General features: G+C 30.6%; 1 protein-coding gene and 1 pseudogene across 1 annotated transcript in view; one reads left to right on the forward strand and one right to left on the reverse strand.

Moving 5' to 3' along the window:
- SPOCK3 (SPARC (osteonectin), cwcv and kazal like domains proteoglycan 3) overlaps positions 1-21,583 on the forward strand; it is a 740,694-nt gene that overhangs the window by 200,236 nt on the left and 518,875 nt on the right. The window lies entirely within an intron of this gene.
- LOC141519713 (U4 spliceosomal RNA) lies at positions 10,572-10,699 on the reverse strand (annotated as a pseudogene).

The raw sequence follows: 21,583 nt of genomic DNA on the forward strand, positions 1-21,583 counted from the left end.
AAGCAGCTATGTTGCTTATGTACATAGTTCATAGTTATATAGGTGACAGGTTCTGAGCATGCAAAGATTTGTGAATGTCATATTACCTGCTGAGAAGGCAACTTGCATTCTGTGAGGTAGGGTAAACAATATATACCAAAATTATTATAATAAAAGTTATGGCATGAAAGGTACAAAAGGAGAGATTCAGAATATTCTGAAATTTAATGACATTTATAAGTAGGGAGATCATGGAAGAATTTATAGAAGAAGTGGCCCAAGCAGTGACCCTTGAAGTGTTATAAAGTGTCCTTTACAAAATAAGAAGAATTCTAATTATGTATTGAATAGATGATCAAATTCAGAAAATATTTTCTTATAAGTCAGAGCAAAGCCAAAAAAAAAAAGAAACAATATGTCCTTGAAAGCATATCTTCATATTTTACCATGGTTTTCTGGTTCTACAATATTAACTATTTTTTAACTAACAGAAATGTTTCTATGTTAAGTTGTTAGCTTGTATTTGGAAACTGATATATTGCTGTTAAAATAATGGAATGAAGAATAAAAATTAATACCTTATATAAAATAATTTTATAGTGATAACATTGACAGATTGTATGTTCTTTGTAGAAAAATCTACTTTATGTGTGTTTTATAGAAGATATCATAATATTTATGATTAGGTGGCTATACTTAGGAGAAAATACAATAAACCACAAACATTCTGTGGTCACTTTGATGAGTATCCATTTACCACCTTATTTGCTACATTTATTTATGCATTCAAGAAGCATTTATTGACTATCCTTGTAACAACGTAAGAATTCAATGAAAAGGTATTGATGATTAGAGAAATTCTAGTAACATTGAAATATACAGGAAAAAAACGATCCCTAACTTAGAATAGCTTCTTCCTTGTTTACGTTCATCCCCAGATCATATTATAGGCATCCTCCTTCACTTACTAAAATGGGGCTGTTAGTTTGCCCAACAAATTGTACAACTCAGGTACAGCTAGGTGTCACAGTGGATAGAGCATTGGCCCTGGAGTCCCAAGGACCTGAATTCAAATTTAGCCTCAGTCACTTAAGGATTGCCTAGCTGAGTGACCTTGAATAAGTCACTTAACCCCCATTGTCTTGCTAAAAAAATCAGATAACTCTGACTTTGAGGCTAGAAAAACTGAATTCAACTTTTACCTTATGCTGTACCTATGTAAACCTGGGGCAATCCCTTAATATCTCTCAAACTCATTTGCCTCATTTATCAATGTGGAAAAGATCACACTTCCTAGAATTGCTTTAAACATCTAATGTGGTAACAAAAATTATATAGTAGTAGCTAATATTTTCATAAGAGTTTTAAGATTTGTAAATTTTTAGATATGTCATTTCAACTTCACAACCATCGTAAGAACAATATATGAATAATATATGAAAGGAGATATGTGAGGTAGGGTAAACAATATATACAAACATTATTATAATAAATATAAATATGATTTATTAAACTACTATTTGTTGTGAGGTGGAGTTTTGTGTCATGAATTTTTAGGGGTTCAGTGATTGTTGAATTCTCTCTAACCTCTTTTCAGTTGATTTTGATATCAGATATTTTCACATATTTTCTTATTTTTTCCTTGGCTTCATTTGTTTTCTGACAATAAGAAATTTTTTTTTCTGAAAAATCTGAAGAAAAGCAATAGAAACAAAAAGAACAAGCTTTCCTTTATTAATAATTTTTTTAAGAAAACAGATAATTGGTGTCCTTTCTTTGGGGAAATGAAATCCTCTATTCATGCCTCAATAATTTTCACATTGGAAAACATTTTACAAAAATCAAACTTGCATAGAAATGCATGGCACACACACACACACACACACACACACACACACAAAATAAACACACACAAAAAAAACCTCATTCTCCTTCCACACACAAGACATTGTTTCCATTTATTAATTTTGATAGTAGAATCTTTCTATTTCTGTGTAAATATATATATATATCAATTCATCTAAAAAGTGAAACATACAAGAAATGACAAAAATCTAGTTACATTTATAGTATCAACTCAGAATAAAAATTAAGGGGCTTATGATCTTCTATGGATTCATCATTTTCTGTTTGGTCTATTGTAGTTTTCTGGGAGTCTCTTACTTGTGTAAAGAGTTTTACTTTCTGTTCTAAACTATATATTCTCTTTCCAATTCTTCCAACTTTTATTTAATTAAAAATTTTTGCTTAATTTTTCCAACATATTCAAAAAGTCCTTTGTGAAAAATTACTTTTTATTTTCCTTTTTATTTCTCCTAACAGTTGCTATGTAATTATTTCCTCCTTCTTTGGGGAAAGCTTTAGATTTGCAACTATTTTTGATACTGACAAGTATTTTCTCTGATTCTTTCATTTCCAAATTTTTATTCTTAGTTCTGGAGTCAGGTTTTTCTATCTTTTGTGTTATTGGGTAGATTACCTGACCCATAATCTGAGTTACAAGCATATCTGGGATTGATCACCCCTGTCTACCTAGATGAGTGAGATTTAGAGCCCTGTATATTTAGGGTCTTGGCATCTTTGGATAGAATATTAGCATCTCACAGCCCCTAGACTAATTTTTTCTTGGTTTGATTATTATAGTTCTTTATAGTGCAATAATATCACTCATAAATTCCTTTCTAAACAGTTTATTTTTGCAGCCCTACCCCCAATGACTATCTCTACTTCATAAGAAAATTCATTCACTTTTTTGCCTCCAGACATGTCTAATTAGTTATGTGTGTCTCTTAGCTGGAAAGCAGCTCTATTTTAATGCCATTTTTGTTGGATCCTACAGATTTCTGACTGATGTCTTGTGTAATATGAGATATAAAAAAATAATTTCATGTAGTCACTGATTTGATTTTTTTGATAATTATTCTTTCTGCTGTCAACTTTGGAGTTTTACTGGAGAAATTGTTTGGAAGCTGAGTTACATGTCTCCTTTTTGATGCAGGCGTCTTAGTCAAAATTCATCACCTCTTACATTGATGATGATGCTGATGATTGATGATGATGATAGTGGTGGTGGAGGTGTTGGTGGTAGTGGTAATGATACCTCACTTTAACTGGGATTATTTAAGTATAGAAAGAGAAATGATTTCCCATTTGTGCAACTGATCCTATTGTATATTCTACCCATTTAGACATTTTTGATATTAGGTTAGTTCTGTATCTCAAGTAAAATAGTCATACCCACATCTAATCGAGTCACTGGATTTAGAAATAAATCCTTGACCTTGTGTTCTGTGTGACCTTGTGTAATGAGTACTCATTAATACAAAAAAAGTTATGGATACCCTCAGGTCCTATTATTGGTATGATTATGAAGAATATGTATTATAATTAATATTATATTGAGGATAATGTAGATCAATGTAGAAAGGAGCATAGTCAGGACTTAATTTTTGCTACTATTAGCCTAAACACTGATAATAATTTTTTTCTCAATAAACCCTAATTTCTTGGTATTCCTTTGTTATTTGGATCTTTTTCATAAAAATAGAAGTATAGTGAACACTACCATCTTCACTCCTCTTCTAGCATGAATATATTAGTTTTTAAGAGATTTCTAGTTTTGGGTGGTTGTATCCAATAAAAGGAAAGAATAGAATATTCACATTCGAAAGCATTTGATGTCATTGAGCAAATAAAAGTCTATAACAATGACTTTATAGAAAAAGAGAAGGTACAAATTCATGGTGGGCAGATTCTGAAAAGAAATTATTTAGAAGAGGTCAAACTGTAGGAGGGGAGGAGTCTAACAATAGCTGAATATGTTAAATGGCATTTGAAATCATTGAGATGAAAGATCTTGGCAGGAGTATCAAAAGCCACATTTATTTTATTGATGGTAATACAATATAAAAACAAAGTTGTCGATGGGATTTGATAGCCACTATATTTTTTAAAGTAGAAATAATAGAGTAGAAGTAGTTCACAAAAACTTCATTTTTATGAAATTGAATAGGGTATGGACATAAATAAAATGTTGGACATAATTCAAAACTCAAAGGAATGATAAGATGAAAGTTGAAGGATACTTTCTATTTTTTTTGTGAGAGCTTAAACTCAAAACATGATGAAATGAATATCATTAAAGATTTTTCAAATGTGCTATTGAAAGTGAAGTCATAATTATTTTGCCAGGGTATTTCTATATACAATATTTTATTGTAAATAATATTTCTGTGCATGGCATATGTGTTAAAGGAAGAAAATGAGACCCAGGGAGGTTTTATTAATTGATTAATCCTAATTTACATAACTTTTGGTGATAGAATCAGGACAGGAATTCATTTCTTTTTAATGAATTTTAAAAATTATAATCTTCTTAATCCTTCTGAGGCTCATGTTGAATGAAGAAAATAATCTCAGAAGGTAATAATGAGGGAATACTGCTTTCTTTAAGTGAGAAAACAAAGAACCTTCATAGGTCAACAGTCTTTTTATTCTAACTGTCCTAACATGTCCTCATATGTAGGTGGTACTATTAAGAAAATGCACAGAATAAATCTTGGCAATTACTTTCCACAAAAATGACAAGGTTTCATCAATGCTGATGTGTACAGAAAAGAAAATATTAGTACCTCTAATTCCCATTTCTAAAATCCAAGTTGACTTATTTTTTCTTAATCTTGGCACTTTTGTGCGATGTATACGTAAAACTGTTAGGGATTATCTCAAATAAATGATTATTTACTCTCTTATTTAGTTAGATGAAGCATTTATAATGGTGGTTTTATTAGCACAGCAAGGACTATGTTTTACTCCTTTATGTTCTTTGTGTGATTGTTTACTTAGTCTTAATCAGTAAATGGGCATTTCCTCTACCAACTGAGGCCTTAGCCTATAAATGTCAAGATTTGCCACTGCATCTAAGGCCATCTCCAGTCAGCCTGGTCTATTTTTTGCTACTGGATTCAGTTGGTACACTATGAACATAAATCAAATGTTGGACATAAAGTTAAAGGACATGAGAAAGTGAGGTTTATGACTCTGATAGCCTTCTTTCACTTAAATCCAATTCATTTGCAAGTTAGGGCATCACCTTCCTGATGGCATGGTCCTCATTAAGAAATAATGACAAATAAAAAAAAAACTACATGTTTGAAATCTTCAACCTCATCATTTCTGTATTTTCACTTCCCTGGTTTCCTCTAAGACTGAACTAAAGTCCTGTTTTCTAGACTGGGTCTTTCCCAATCCATCTTAAATCTAGTTCATTCTCTTTCTTAATCATTTCCAATTTACATAGTTGTATTTAGCTTCTTTGTACCTGTTTGCTTTTTGTCTCTTCCTTTAGATTGTGAGTAAATTGAGGGTAGGGCTGATTTTTGGGGGTTTTTAATATATTCAGAATTTAGCATACTATCTAACCCACATTAAGCAATTTTGATTGGTTGGTTCTTCTTCCATGCTATCAAAGAAGACCAAAACAACATCATTCTTTTAGAGATAAGTTACAGTGTGTTCAAGTGCAACTGATCAGACCAAAAGGAGCTCAGAATGCTCTACCAGAGATTGGGCACAATTAGTTCATGTGAATATTTGAGATGGGCTCTCTTAATTTAATAAGTGTTTATTGAATGACTGACTTGTACCAATCTGTGGTTCTATCTTTCCTTCTGTGCTAATATTTACCCTCATCTCTGGATCTCATTCTTCACTATCCTTAAGAATCCAACTCAGATAACTCATTCATAAAGACTCCTCTTCTGCCTTTTTGTGGTAAATAATATCCCCTATTGAACCTCATATCAAATTGATTAGCAATTTGATAATATACTCTTATACTTGGCAAAATGCAAAATTTTATCAATGGGGTAACCCCTAAAAGATGTAGGCAGCAATACCTCAAATCTTATTCTATGCAATACTTGTCTATATCTTCCCATGATTACTGGATGAACTAAACAAATTTCTCCCATTTTTAATTTTTTTAAATGTTAATGTCTTGTACTGGCTTGTCCATCTGCTTTCCCTCGTTTATGCTTTATGACAGTCCAACAAAATTTTGGTTTTTTACATATGATATGACATTTTATTTGGAATTTCATGCACGTAGCCACCAAGTTAAGATCTATCTATTCTTTCTGAAAATTCCAGCCTCTCAGACATGGCCTCTCTTACAGTTAGTATTGTCATATTTCATTATGCTTTATTAAGAGGGACAGTGAAACATGCAGGGACATAAATAAAATGGATTAGTTTTCTTCCAATCATATTTGCAATAAACTCATAAATATATTTACTTTTAAAAGATTGTTTAAAAATTTTTAATCCTAAATATGTATACTGGGTTCCAAAAAATGAGATGAACTTGTATTGCAAAACTATTAAAGATACTCAGATATATCCTTATTTTGTTAACATTTAATTGGTAATATTTGTATCATTCTATAATACACTGTTAATATCCCAAATCATCAAGTGATTAGATTCCTAGTTTTCTGCTTGATCTCACCTAATGATGGGCAGTACAAAAGGAAATACAAATATTATTTATTTTACTTAACCTCTAGGGAAAAGAATAGAAATTTGGATTTTGAGAAAATAGAAATAGTAAAATTCAAAAGAATGCCATGTCAACTGTGAATTATCTTCTTTTAACAATTCAAAGTAATAGATCTGATGGTATGGTTGGTAAACAAGCCACATTTGAGTAGATATTATGGAATTTTAGAAACAACTATATATATATGTATATATATACATACAATAGTGTTTGGGGTATTGAATTAACCACTCATTAAATGTAGTCATGCTCTTTAAAGTTCAGTGGAAGAGGAAGAGGAACATGATAGGCAACCTTCTGAGCAGTTAAAGCACTCCTCCATTAGCCAGAAGACCTGTGTTCATATTTTAATAAGTAATTTTCTCAGGCTGTGACACTAGAAAAGATATTTTATCTCTAGGTATCAATTTTCTCAACTGTAAAAAAAAAACAAAGTGGTTAGACCCAATGACATATAGCCCCTTACAACTCCCAAGACTATGCATGGTTTTCTATTTTTATATTGGTCCCTCAGAAATTATAAAAAGTTTATAAATCCAGTGGAATGTTGTTGACCAAGAGAATGAATGAAATTAATTTCAGTTTTCAAAATTTGTTGTACTTATTATGAAATTAAACATTAACATCAAATTAACATAAAATTAAACCTTAAAATAGATTTCTAAAAAATGAAATTTCAAGACAATACTATTAAATTTGTTATTTTGTTCTCTTGAGGTGTAGTCTCTTAACATATAAGATTTGTCAGCATCATTGTCATTTGTGTCATTCATTCTGATGCGCACAGCATCAGTTCTCAAGAAAAATTTTAGTAGAAGGAAAAAGCTAGAAGGCATCATTTTGATTTTTACCCTCAAGCTTGAAACTCCATGATCATAAAATTCATCTTCAAACAACAGGACTACTTCAAAAAATGTATTCTGTTCCCTGACTTACATTTTCTGTGTTTAGGCACAGTCTTTAAGTATTTCACCTTTGAAAGCCTTTGTAATCTTCTACAGTGTCCAAACCTTTGATAATTTCTTTGGAGAGTTCATCCCCCGTCCAGTTTTCCTGTCAATATTCATTGATCATGGCACCTTAAGCACACCTTATTTAACACTTGGCTATAATCTACATCAGTATAACATAAAAGAAGGGGAAAAAGGCATTTAAAGTGACCCCCACACACACACAGGCAAACAAATTTTAATATTCATTCAGGATAAAATAAAATGTCCTTTACAGTTTTTTAATTCCACAGAATTCTTAGTAATTTGATTTATATGAAATTGGTTTTAATATTAATCTTTACTGGTCTAACCAGGTAACTTATTGATCAGGGCAGCAGTGTTGACAATTTTGATGAGTTTTTTTATTAAATGTAGTTTTCTATGTGCCAACAACATTAGGCTATGATACAGAAATAACATGTACAAGGAAAAAATGCATTTGTAGCTACAAAAATTATGAGCCACAATTATAAACTACTCTATTCTGTACTAATAATCTTACATTAAATTTTTTTGGGAGTGGGATGGGAGTTTCTAACATTCTTAACTGTTCAACTGTACTACTGAGGAAATAATTTGAATAAGGTTAATTGAGGCAAGCAAAACCCCAATTTTTTAGATGTTTTAATTACTTCTGAATGTCCCATGAAACAGCAAAGAATTATCACCATTGTTCAGCCTTCTAAATCATAACACAAGTTATTGCTTATTAAATAACAAGGAAATTCAGTGGGAGTGCTTGAATTATATAGTGTTGTAGGACAAATACTTCTCACTTTAGAAGAAAAAAAGCAGAGCATTACCTTTTGTGGGAACAGTTTTAAGTATTGGAATGTAAATAGATGCCCTTTAAATATAAAAATACATACATGCATACATATAGAATCTATGTTCCCCCTCCCTCTCCCATTTTCTTTCCTTCACCTTTAGATTGCCCCTCCTTCCCTCCTGGAACTCCTTTTTTTCCAGGAGGCTTTTGAGACTCAGATAAGAGAATGAATTTAAGGCTCCCTGGGGCAGCTAGGTGGTATGACCCGTCTAGGTTTATACATAAATACATGTTAGCTGTGGATAGAGTGCCAGATCTGGAGTCAAAAAGACATGAATGCAGATTTGATCTGAGACTCTTAACTAGTTGCATGATTCTGAGCAAGTCATTTAATCTTTTTTGCCTCAGTTTCCTCATCTGTAAAAAGATCTGGTAAATCACTATAGTGTCTTTGTCATGAAAACCACAAAGGGAGTCACAAACACTTAACATACAATAACAACAATAAAAACACTTGGCAAAGCTTAAAATACCATATAAATGCCAGTTATCATCATTATTATTACCAGTAATAGTAATATTATTATTATTATTATTAATAATAATAATAATAATAATAATAATAATCCTATAGTCTCCAACATTCCAGTTTCACTATAACTTCATCCTCTGAGTCTCCTACTACTTTCCTGCTGAGCATAAGCAATGATTATAGAACATTACCTGGTTGTGCTGGTATTTAATACATAGATCTGGGGGAAGGGGGTGTTCTAATATATGGACACATATTTAAATTTAATTAGCATTAAATCTTTCTTAAGTCTAGACAATTGAAAAAGCAAACCAAGCCATGATTTGTGAATATTTCCAGTTTGTAAGGTTTAATAAATACTCATACTGAAAATTTCACATTTGATCGCACGTTAGAGTTGGCTCCATCACATGAGTATCCAATTCAAATCATGGTAGTCTTTGTCTAAACACTTCTCTTTTTCTTTAAAATTTTACTCAAAAATGATTTTCTGTATGAATCAGCTGCTAGTACCTTCCCTTTCAAACTTTATTCTATTCATTTTATTTATGTTATGTATGTTCTTATAAATGTACAGAATGCCTCCTTGTTACCAAAGAAATTCTTTGAGGGCAGAGCTTCTTTAATTTTTGTCTTTGCATTTTTAGTACTTTGAAGTCTCACACTAAGAGCTTAATTATTATTGATTGTTGAATGGTTTGATTAGCCATAGTTCTATGCTTCTCCTCCCAAAGACCAGTTAATGTCATTTGGTAGTTAGATTTTAGCAAAAAGAATGGGATCTCTCGATGGAGAAATGGGATAGAATGACAGGTTGGGAGTCAGGGAGACTCATTTTCCTAAGTTCAAATGTGGTTGCAAACACTTACTAGATGTATGATCTTGGGGAAGTCATTTAACCCTACCTGTGTCAGTTTCCTCATATAAAATGGTCTGGAGATGGAAATGCAAACCACTTCATTATTTCTGGTAAAAAAGCCTCAAATGGGAAAATGAAGAGTTATAAACAATTGAAAAATAATGATAGCAAGAACAAAGCAGAACAAACACTGCAATGGGGTTAAGGTGAGAAGAAGGAACTGGATCCAGTTAGTCCTGTAAAACAGCTAATATGTATTGATGTATAAACCTAGGCATGTGATGTAAATACCATAGCCCTCTCTTCTTTCTTCTATTAATTTATGTAATATCATTTTTCCATGGTTATTTTGAAAAAAAATTCTGCAATATATTTTAATAAACAAAGCTCAAAGTAAATTAGTTAATTTCTGGTCTCTCAATTTATTCATTTATCCTATATTGTCTGTCTGTGCTCACATCTTTACTCATATAATCCCTCTACTGTAGTCTCTCTCATTTTGTGTATTGAAATCTTACCTTTCATTGATATGCATATGTATATATTTAAGTTACAAAATTTCCTCCTACCCACCCTTCCCAACCCTGATGAGAGGACCAATAATGATCATTGTATTTAATCTGATTTTTTTTTGTCTTCTGCTGCTGGTACTGTTATTTTTGTCACTCTATCTATCAGGCTACTAACCTAATTGACACTGTAACAGTTCATGCAAGTCTTTTGAGATTTCTCTGAATTCTTCCTATTTTTAATTTTTAATGACACAACATATACTGATTTTTTTTTCTCCCTGCCATTCCCCATAAGTGGATGTCTCTCTCTCTCTTGGGTCTTTTCTAAATATAGTAATGATAAAAATCCAATTTTCAACTCACATTTTCTATCATTTATCACAAAAATTGAATGAGTTCCTCACACTTTTCGTTTCCATCTTTGCTGTCTTTTCAATTAGCAATAATCACACCTCAAATAAATCTCAATGGCTATGATAATGCCACTGTGCAAAGCTAAAATATATTTTGTTTTGTTTTGGTTCTTTTTTTGAAAGGCAGTTGAGTTAAGTAGCTTGCCCAAGGCCACACAGCTAGGTAATTATTAAGTGTCTGAGGTCAAATTTGAGTTCTCTTGACTCCAGTTTCAGTACACTGCATCACCTAGCTGCTCTTTTTTGCTCTTTTTTAAAAGTTATAAAAGCCAAAAGCAATAAAATTGATCAATAAATAAGGTAGCATTTGTTTCTGTAAAATAGGAAAATAGTGCCTAAATAAACATAATTTGACCATATGTATTTCCCATGATATCTATCAATTTTCTAAAAATTATCAATTCTGCATTTTTGTTCCCATTTAACCAAGTTTGGTTTTCCGTAAAAGTCAGTCGAAATACTACTAACATTTTACTTACAATCTATTTTTCCTGCTTTTCCTAATTAGATGGAAAACCTAGAAAAAAGCATAGAATGTGAATGATTAAACTAAACAAAGAACTAGAGGCAAATTGGTTAATATTTATTACTTAACATTTCTTTCCACTTAGTTCTATCATTTCTTTCTTTCTTTCTATTATTTTTAATTCTTTCTCTTAAATCATTTCTTAGTGGAATTTTAAGTTAAATAGATTACCACTCATAATACCTTATTCTTAACCTCTATTAAGATAGAATCAACAATCTTTCTTCTTCATTCATGAAAATGACATAATCTACATATACATGTTTATTTTAAATAGAGTGCATTCTAAAGGGAATCACAAACTTTATGTATAGTTTCTAGACCCTTGATCTCAGAATAAAAGTATAGAGGTCTTGCAAATGAATTACCTTGAAAAAAATATATACACACATGTACATATACATACTTATACACACATAGATATCATTATGTATAACATGTATTGCATTATTTATGCATATAATCTTTTATTTCATTTGCTTTAGCTACCTAAAATAATGATCTTACAAATGGTATGCACCTTGGTTAATGAGAGTATTTTCCCCTTTTCCATTGCTTGTTTTTACACAATTTCTAAAATCTCACATCTACCGATCTTACTTATATCTGGTTCAGCACAATCAATGAGGGTTCTCTCTAATTTTTTGATTTGTGAAATATTTTAGAGAGGCCTGGATTTGAAAAGTGCCAGTTTTCTTTATTCTGCTTTGCCATTGTAGCATAGTTTTGAAACAGGTTTTTTTAGTATAGTTTTGATCTCTCAGGAAGAGAAATAAAGAAGGAATACTTAAATCACAAAAACATTGGAATTAAAATTGGAAATATGTAAGATATTAGATGTAACCCTAAGATATTTTCTTTTCTATGTTTCCATTCTATATTTCCAATCTTTTTTGTCATTTAATATTTTTTTTGTCTTTTTTCTCATTTTGTCATTTTTTTCTGTCAATTAAGGGCAGGTTTTTGAAAAAATTGATGGTGAGTGATGATAGACTTTTAGATGTTGCTAGATTACAAAAAGCAATTCATAAAATTATAATACCTACTAGAAGCACAAGATAGTACCATATAAATTCTTATTAAAAATGCTATAATTCATATTATATACCAAACTGGATTAAGGAAACCTAGAAGTAATTTAAATACAGCAGTACCCAGCATCTTGCACTCAGAAGTATATAACAGCTTTTTCTTAAAAAAAATAAAAAAAAAAGAGCAAACAAAACCACCCAGCTGTGTTGCTTCATTCATTTACTCTATGATGTGCAGCTGGTAGAATGATTATAAATTGTGTTGGGGGGGGGTAGAAGAAGAGAGAATATGGAAGGATATATAGAAGAAGGCTTTTCTCCTACATTTCTGTTTAGATGTCATATTGCAACACTGCTGAGAATGAAGTAAAAAGGTTTTTGGATTCTGTCTTTATGTTGCGTTGGGGTGAGATTTCTCATTTAGAAAAGCATCTGGATTGCTCAATATACATCCATCACCCCTTTGGCTAAACAAGTTCGATCAACTAATGCAGTGATATGTGTAATATATACCTGTGCTTTTATGATAAATGAGTATCATTAATTAATTGGTTTTACTTAAATAAGATACTTTTTAAAAAATCAAACAAGATCCTTGATAGAATTTCAAATGCTAAGAACTGTAAGAGAAGTTTTTAGCCTTTTTAAATATTAAAAGGCATGGAGATCATCATCTCATTAACTCAACTCTGGTTATTCTACTCCATTTATATCATATAATTAATCTTTATGGAAATTATTAAAATTTTCCTTGTAGGTATTTTGAAAGAAATTTAGTTTTGTAATTAGAAATAATGAAAATGAAATTGCCTATCACTTCAACAATAAGTCAACTATATTAAAAGAAAGTACAGCTAAAATTACCATGTTAAATGATTTTAATGGGTTTTTTTTCATTTTATCTGTGAATGCATTTTATTGATACCTGCAAACTGGTAGGCCACGAAAGAATAGGGGGAGTACTCAAAATGTAATGTAGCATGACAAAAGTATCTTAGGTGATATTAAATAATACCTTGGAAACTTTTTAAAAAAAATTCCAGATCCTAATATGTTATTTAAACTAAAATTTTACTAAAACACCAAAAAGCTAGGTAACCCCAAATATTTGTTTTCTTTGCAGTTTTCTTCCAGATATAGACATGATCTGGGCAGTATTTTAATGTCATTTGCAGTTGTGCAGTAGGGGAATAAAAAAGGATGGAAGTGTATACTTTGCACTTTATACCTACTGTTCCTTGAAGAGTCTATTTCTTTCATGACTGCCATTAATGTATTCTCCTTGCTATCAGTAGTTAGTACTTGTTCTGTTTTTCCTATAAATATCTTCTTTTCATTACCCGTGAACAGTTACTTCTTGATATTGAAGATATCATTTGAGATGAGCAGAGGTTCTTTGTATGTGTGTGTGTGTGCGTGCTCACGCACGTGGTTCTGAATATGTCTTTCAAAAATATAGGAAGACTTCAGTGGAGGTCTGGGTTGTTAAAATTTTTAAAAATCCTCAAGGACTTTGAGTTGATTTTTCTTTGCAGGAAAATCTCTTTGTGGGGGCCTGTTGTGACAAAATGTATTATAATACCATAAATTTCTAAGAAGTTTTACAAGAAGACTTGCAAAGTTTATTTTGGGAAATAAACTGAAGCCTTGCAATCTAGAAAACAGTCATAATGCACATATGAAGTTTTGATGACAAGTTTTTTTTTTCTTTATTTTATCTCATTTCTGGTTAAAACCCTGATCAAGTCACTCTACTTAGATTCACCAATGCTACCATTATCCACCACCACAACAAAAGAATCAGTGAAAAAGAACAGTTGATGCAGACAGAGTTGAAGATTTTTGTAGTTTTACATTGTATGTTCCTTGGGAACAATAGTGTTGTTATTTAATTTACATTATCCTGGTTGATATAACCATTTTGGTGGATCTGTGTACTTCATTCAACTTTCCTCCAAACTCTTTATATTGATAATTTCTTTATATTGCTAATTTTTTAGTTTATAATAATAATCAAGTATACTTATTAAAGCCACAGTTCATTGTTTCCAGTTCTTTGCTTCCACAAAAGTCTCTCTCTCTCTCTCTCTCTCTCTCTCTCTCTAGATATAGATATAGATATATAGATATATAGATATATAGATATAGATATATAGATATATAGATATATAGATATATAGATATATAGATATATAGATATATAGATATATAGATATATAGATATAGATATGAATATCTTTTGTGTTTATGAGACTCTTTTGTCTTTGGCCTTCTTAGCAAATATACCTAATTCTTAGATCAAAGAATATGAGCAATTTCATTTAATCTTCATGATAGCAATTATTTTTGAGAATCTTTGTAACAATCCATTTCTCTATCATGATATTAGTATACCTCCTTCCCAAAATTTTATCTCTGCCCTAATATTCATGACATTTTTGTTCTATTTTGATGATTTATAGGATCTGTTGAAAGTGAGATATTTCAGTATATACCTTTATTGACAATGAGTTATAGCATTTTCTAAAAGATCATTGATAGTTTTCAATGCTTTCAGTAAAAGATTTTAATTTTCTTTAATCGCTATTAGAAAATGCTCTTGATTTTAAATATTTATCTATTTTTATCATTTGCCATTATGCATTGGCCATTGAACTTTTAGCATTGACATTTGATTCAAAAATATTTTTCATACTTGACAGTATCTATTCTTATTTTAATAGAATTGTGGAAATGTACAAGTATGTGTAGGTTTAAATGCTTGATGATTTTGAAGGTTGAGGTTGTATTTTTTTTCTGGTGATATTTTCTGCCTCTTATTTGGTTGAGTTCCCTCCTTGATTGTAGTTACTATTCTCCCGTATTATTATTATTATTATCATCATCATTATTATTATTATTGTTGTTGTTGTTGTTGTTGCAATGTGACTTTATATTTAGAAATAGCATCCATTTGAAACTTGTCATTTGATAGATTGAGTAATGAGTTGGTCTAAACCAAATATCTACCAAATTATTTTCAAGGTTTCTAAGCTGTTCTTATTGAAAAGAGTTTTTCATTAGGAATTCATGTTTTTGAGATTAACAAGCACTAGGTTTGTATTAAGTGTTACTCCTGGTAGATCAAAACATACCATTTTTGCTTTTTAAAACTTGTTTTTTTTTTCTTTTTTCTTCTTGTAATTTTTCCCTTTTGTTCTGAATCTTCTTTCACAGCATGAATAATATGGAAATATATGTAACATGATTTGTGCATGTGGAAACTATATCATATAATTTGCTATCCAAGGCTTGGAGGGATAAAAGGGTATAGAGAGAAATAATTTTTTAAAAATGAATTTGGAATCTTACAATCTTCAGAAAAATAAATTAATTCATTTTAAAAATATTGCTTCTCACTATTAGGATGATAATTTTGCTACTCAGGATACTAAATTTGGAAACATGATGGGTAGTTCTAGAAACAGTGTCTACTATTACTTGAGTTTTTACTCCTTGGGTTTAGCAATGATCCATCCACACTATCAAACCTTTGATGTGAAATATTTGAATATTTTATTCACGTGAATATTTTAGCAATAAAAACTGGAAAATATATCAGCTTCCTAAAACCTTAAGGAAAATGTTTTATTTTCCTCTTTAATTGAAGAAGGTTGTCAATGTACTGGAATTCAAAGACTCACAACTTTAAAGTTAGCTTCCTCCTAGTAGGATTATTTTAGTTTTTGCCAAAGTTTTTCATATATCATTAGGGATCATATTCACACTGGAATCATAACTATTTTCTCTTTCTGAACGGATAGCTGTTTCATGGAAGTTTATATATCTTTAGAACTGGACAGGATCTAAAGTCATCTAGACAATATCCTTCGATTTTAAACAGTGACAGAACTAGCAATAAGCAATAATAATAACTAACACAAGTTGCTCGCTGTGTATCAAGCATACTGCTAAAAACATTTTCTTTTAACTGATAATTTTTATTTTCAAAATACATGTTGTGAAAGTTTTTCAACATTCATTCATATGCATATGTATATTTTTAAGTTAAAAAATTTCCTTCTATCCTCCCTTTCCCCTGCTTCCCTTCAGCAGTGAACCATCAGATTAATATTGTACATGTCCATTGGTATTAAACATCTTTCTAGATGAGTCATTTTTGATGTGAGAAAATAGGATTAAGGGAAAGAAATACATGAGATACTTTTTTAAAAGTGAATATATTGCCCAACTGATAAATATCAAAGGATATGAATAGACAGTTTTCAAATGAAGGAGTATTTATAATCATATGAAAAAATATTCCACGGACAGCTAGATGGCACAGTGGATAGTGCACTGGCCCTGGAGTCAGGAGTACCTGAGTTCAAATCCGACTAAGACAATAATTACCTAGCTGTGGCCTTGGATAAGCCACTTAATCCCATTGCCTTGAAATAAATCTAGAAACAAAACAAAAAAAAGAAAGGAAAAAATACTCCATTGACTAGAGAAACGCAAATTAAAACACCTCTGAGTTATCATCTCACACCTGATCAATATTGGAGAGGTTGTGGGAAGACTGGGACATTAATGTAATTCTGGTATAGTTGTGAACTGATTCAACCATTCTGGAGAGCAAGATGTAACTATGCCCAAAGAGCAATAAAAGTGTTCATACTATTTTAATTGGCATTTTAAATTCTAGGTCTATATGTAGAAGAAATTGTTATAATGGAATCTCACATGTTCCAAAATATTCACATCAGCTCTTTTAGTAGTGGCAAAGAATTGGAAAATGAGGGGATGCCCAAAAATTAAATTATGGTATATGATTATTATAGAATACTATTGTTGTATAAGAAATCATAGATAGTCAGACTTTAGAGAAGCATGCAATGAATTACAGGATCTGCTGTTGTGTGAGAAAAGCAGAACAAAGAGAACAATATACACATCAACAACAACATTGTGAGAGGAACAACCTTGATGGAAGAAACTCCTCTCAGCAGTTCAGAGAGCTAAGTCAACCCTATTCAACTGGCTATGGAAAACGTTATCGTCATTCAGAGGAAGAAAAACCAAACCAAACAAAACCAAAACCCTTCAGAATCTGATGATTCTGAAAATATCTCCTGTATTTATTTCTCTTAATCCTAATTCCTCATATTGAAAATGTCTAATCTGTAAACATGTTTAACACAAATGTGTATGTACAATATTAATCTGATTGTTTACCCCTGTGGACTGGGGGGTTGGAAGAGAAGGTGGAAAGACATTTTTTTAACTTAAATATATATGCTGGATGAATGTTGAAAAACTTTCATTATATGGAAAATAAAATATCAATTAAAAATGAATGTAGTGCTCATCAGATTCTGAAGGGTTTTTTGCTTTTGTTTAGTATTCTTTCCCCTCTGACTGGAGATAGCATTGTCCATAGCCTCTCTAATGGTGTTGTCCAAGCTCTGAACTGCTGAGAGCAGTGCTTCCATCAAAGTTGATCATCTCACAATGTTTTTAATGTGTAAAATGTTCTTTTGGTTCTTCTCCCTTTGTTCAGCATCAGATTCTATAATTCATTCCATGCTTCTCTAGAGTCCAACTCTTTTTCGTTTCTTTTAGACCAATAGTATTCCATAGAATTCCCCAATTGATGGGCATCCCCTTAATTTCTTCATCTTTGCCACTACAAAAAGAGCTGCTATGAACATTTTAGAATGTGAAACTTTTCCAATTTTTTTTAATTTTTTTTTTTAGTTTTTATAGAATTGGAATTGCTCAAGGGGTATGAACAGTTTTATTGCTGTTTGACATAGTTCCATATTGTTCTCCAGAATGTTTGGATCACTTCACAACTCCACCATCAATGCATCAAAGTCCCAATCCTCCCACAATTTCTCCAATATTGATCATTTTCCCTTTATCTCATCTTAGTCAATCTAATATGATGTAAGGTAACATCTCAGAGCTGTTTTAATTTGCATTTCTCTAATCAATAACGATTTGGTTCATTTTTTCATATGATTATATATATATTTATCTTAATTTTTTCATTTGAAAACTCTCTATTCATATCATTTTTTCATTTGGGTAAATGTCTTGTTACCTTATAAATTTGATGTTATTCTCTACATATTTTAGAAATGAGAGGGCGGTTAGGTGGCAAAGTGGATAGAGCACTGACCCTGGGAGTCAAGAGTACCTGAGTTCAAATCTGGTAATAATTACCTAGCTGTGTGGCCTTGGTCAAAATCAAAAAAAAGAAAAAGAAAAGAAAAGAAATAATACCTATATCAAAATGCTTAGAAGTGAAGATTGTTTTCTAATTTTCTGCTTTCCTTCCAATTTTGACAGCATTGACTTTATTAGTGCAAAAGCTTTTTTAATTTAATATAGTCAGAATCATTTATTTTGCAATTTTTAATGTACTCCATTTTTGTTTGGTTGTAAATGTCCCCCCTTTCCATTGATCTGTTTCATAGCATATTTCCTGGTCCATTAATTTATCTATGCTTTCACCTTTTATGTCTAAATCCTGTACCCTAAAAGCATTTTTAGCAATATTACTCATTTGATCTTCACAACAACCCTGGTGGTGGTAGTGTTAGTGGTGGTATCCATATTTTATAGATGAGGAAACTGAAGAAAGCAGAGGTTAAGTGATTGCCCAAGGTCACATAGCAAGTAAATGTCTAAGTACAAATTTCAACTCAGATCGGACTCCATGTTGAGCTATATCAAAATTGTCTCCCAGTCCTAAGTGTTTTTTTTTTTTTCTGTTTGTGAGGCTGTTTATCTCATTTGAATATTTTGCAAATACATATATATATATATATATATATATATATATATATATATATATATATATATTCTTCTTTTCCATAAAACCATTCTGTACTTAAATTTCAGTTATCCTTGTTTCCCATGTAGTTAACGTTTCCAGATGATCATAACATGCTCATATAATATTATTTAGTAAAACCAATACTTTAATATTAATATAATTTCCCCTTTCTTTTTTAAAGCTTTAATTTTCCTTCTTAATTATTTAATTTTTGACCACAAATAAATTAGACACTTTTCCTGTAATAACTTGCATGTACCTGGAAGGTTAATTTAGATAACAAGTCTGCCCTTATAATTCATTCATTGTTGGCTTAGTGGTTTAATTTTCTTGGAGTAAGTGATAAGAAATTGTATTGAGTGAACAGTTTTATAGACTTCATCTCTTTGCCTGAGAAAAGAGAATGCATCACCTTGGTGGCTGCACTAATTTGCTCTTCCACAACAAGTTGATGCTGTAATAATGGGTTGACCTTGATATAAAGTCTATGAAATATTCATTTTATCTGAAATAGGTCATATGCATTTTTTTAAAAAAAGAGTTTAAGAATGATGAAGCATTAGTTCATTTTAATTTTTTTATGAACAAAGTCAAGTTTTATTAAATTTTATTTAGGGGAGACACATTTAAATTATATTTAGACAATTTTTGCAGTTTTTCAAATTTTTTTTTGCTATTTAGTTATCATTTTTATTCTGCAAATATATATTTATTTATTCTCCAAATTTATAATTCATTCATTTATTGTATTTCATAGTTTAACTTATCCACTGTAATACTTTGAAAGTTTTTTGACCACCACCCTTTTTTCTCAACTTTGTACTTTTTTTGTTCTGAACTCAGAACTAAAAACAGAACAAAATATCTAGAACTTTTTTATTCCCAGACCTGGAGTTTTAATGTACTGGAAACAAAAACAACAGAGCTTAACAACTTAGTTAAAAAGGATAATTAATTAAATTAGAAAGCTCCAAAGGAAATGTTCATTGACTGAAATACTTAAATGATACAATATATCTACTTTTTAAGGAAAAATGAAAATAATACAGAGAAATGATATTAAAAATGAAGAAAACAGAATTAGGGAAAATGATATGAATTGAAAGAAAAATAATACAAATAAAATAAAATGATTTTACATTCCAAACTTGACCCCAAAGAAAATCTATAGGAATGAATTTTTCTCCCTTCTTTTTAAAAATGGAAATCTATTCTTACATAATATTTCACATAATTTTTTCCTTGTTTATTGGCTGCCTTTTTCCCTCTCATTTTTTATTTATGCTTATGCTTGAGAATCTCTAATAAAAAAGTAAGAGACACAGATAAAGTATATTTTATACAAGGATAAATATAAGAAGATTAGAGATAAATATTTAAAAATAACTTTGATGTATAAGGAATAAATTTAATTAACAAACTTTAGGCTAATAGTTTACTGAGTTAGTGATTTCTTAGTTACTCTTGCCCCTTCACTCCACCCCATCACACACCCTGATTTTATTATCTCTATAACAGTTTATGTTGTGATTTGATTGTAATTTAGACTGGGGGACACATGGGTGCTCTCTCCTGCCAATAGTACATTAAACTAATGATATCACAGTTAACACACCCTTTGTGTAACCTGTACAACATAAATTGTAGTAAAATTTATGTTGGGGGAAATTATTTCAAGTTTTTTTCCTGATTTAATGAACATTTCACATGCTGAATTTTTGCATTTAATATTTTTTTAGTTTTACATACTGAATTTTGAGCTATCTTAGAAATATTTATTTTCAGTAAGCCAACTATCTTGTATAGAAACCACATTGCTTTGTTGCATCAAATATTTGACTCTAGCCAAAGAAACCTAGTGATGCATTTTATCACTGAGAATTTTATAGCACAACATTTCCTATAATTCTTCTGTAAACCATTAAGAAATCAATACTATCATTATTAATTTAGTCATATTGTTGCACTCAATGAACCATGCAAGTAACATTTTTGAATGGATAACAAAAAAAAGCAGTTGGATGAAGTTAGTGAAGCTCTTTAAAAAACAAAGTTAATATCTAATGTTGCCAACTTATGATGTCAATAAGAAAACAGAAAATGTGTATCCTAGTCAAGCCAAATGATCTTAAATATATGCTTTTTAATCTGCTCTAAATTAGGTTGTAGTTGACTTGAATGGCAATGGTCATATTCAGGATAAAAAAAGGAAAACAGCTTAAATCCATTGAAAAGTTAATGAAATAACTTTTAACACTCTTGGGGAATGACTTGCAACCTTATAAATTTGATGCAATTCCTTTTATATTTTAGAAATGAGACTTTATCAGATTGGTTTTTAGTTGTTTCCCAGCTTTCTATTTTCCTTGTAATCTTGGCAACATTAGTTATGTTAGTGCATAAACTTCTTAAATTTAACAAACTAATTTATAATGTACTCTACTTCTTGCTTGGTCATACATTTTTCTCTTTTCCATAGATCTGATGATATAGAGCATTTCCTCTGGAACACCCTTTATGTCTAACTTCTGTACACATTTTGACCTTATTTACCTGGTATAGGGTGTGAACTGTGTGCCTTTGTC

Source organism: Macrotis lagotis, chromosome 3 (genome assembly GCF_037893015.1).
Source record: "Macrotis lagotis isolate mMagLag1 chromosome 3, bilby.v1.9.chrom.fasta, whole genome shotgun sequence".
Taxonomy (NCBI): domain Eukaryota; kingdom Metazoa; phylum Chordata; class Mammalia; order Peramelemorphia; family Peramelidae; genus Macrotis; species Macrotis lagotis.